This window comes from Capsicum annuum, chromosome 11, assembly GCF_002878395.1.
Source record: "Capsicum annuum cultivar UCD-10X-F1 chromosome 11, UCD10Xv1.1, whole genome shotgun sequence".
In the NCBI taxonomy this organism is placed as follows: domain Eukaryota; kingdom Viridiplantae; phylum Streptophyta; class Magnoliopsida; order Solanales; family Solanaceae; genus Capsicum; species Capsicum annuum.
The window spans coordinates 188,492,409-188,493,861 of NC_061121.1; positions in this window are offsets into that span (position 1 = coordinate 188,492,409).

The following is a 1,453-nucleotide window of genomic DNA, read 5'->3' on the forward strand; positions in this document are numbered from 1 at the left end:
ATTCTGAGAGTACCTTCATTCACACAAACAAAATTAGAGCACCCTATGGAGAAACACTAGGCCTAATGAAATATCTGTCTGAGAGATCCTTGAGCTGCTCTTTCAACTTCTTAAGCTCTATTGGATCCATTAAATAAGGAGGAATAGAGATAGGTCAGGTACCATGAAGGAGATCTATACTAAAACCCATCTCCCTTTTAAGAAGAACTTCAGGTAGATCCTCAAGAAAAACTTCAAACAACTTATTGAATAAAGAGTTTGACATAAGATTTGAGGTCACAGACTTAGAATCCTTAACTCAAACTAGATAATAGATACGCCCTTTAGAAATTAATTTTCTATCTTTATGATAGGATACAAAATGACCTCTATTAACCAGTGGACTATATTTCCACTCAAGGAATGACTCGTTAAAGAAATGAAATTTCACAATCCTGGTTTGACAACCAATTGAAGTATAGCACAAATGGAATCAATTCATGTCAAGAATGACATAAAATTAGTCATATCTAACTCGATTAAATCTTTTGAGGTGACCCAATAAAGGACTATAATAAGAAAATTTCTATATACTCTTTTAGAGACAACTAACTCACCAAGAAGAGTACAAATTGAGAAATGTTTAGAGAGACTTATGGGACTGAACCCAAAATTTATAGCAATGAATAAGGTTAAAAAAGTTAATTTGATCCTGGATCAAACAAGACATAGGCATCAATATAAAATACTCAAAACATACAAGTGCCTACATCGAAGGAGCTCTCCTACTCCTTATGAAAATACAGAGCATAAAATTGATTTTGACGTTGACCACCACCGGCATTGGATAAAGCACCCTATTATTGGGTTGGGAGACTTGTGTGACCTCCTGAATAAGTGGATGGTGTCTAAGTGTGAGCATCATTTTCTCCCTGCTTGTAGGTGTGTAATTCCTTCTTTAGTGGCCTGGCTTGCCACATGAAGAGACAAATATGCATAAATATTTTCTGCTCGTACATGTTGAATTCTAGTTTTGTTTATGATTTCATCCCACTGATATTGAAAAATCTATTCAACAGACTTATAATGTTTTGATTATTATTTGAGATAATTAATTTAACGAATGGTGATTTTTGAAATTATTAATTGCTTAAAATTAAAATAAAATACTTCTAAAACATTTGTATTTAAGAAAAGTTGGGAGTCATTAAATCTACTTGATATATGATTACAGTAAAATCTCACTTGATATATGTAGTTCTCTAAAAAATAACTGCTTATTGCTAATACAATAATATTTTTATGCTAAGAGATAAGTCATCAATTAATACTCCATAAGGTTATGTCAGTTAGTTGAATTAAAACTTCTGACAATTAAACTAAACATTCTCTTGCTTTAGTTTTGCTTGTGAGAATATTTTTACCAAGTAATCAGTAATCTTGCCTGAAACAATCCCTTTGTGAAAAGTGGAAC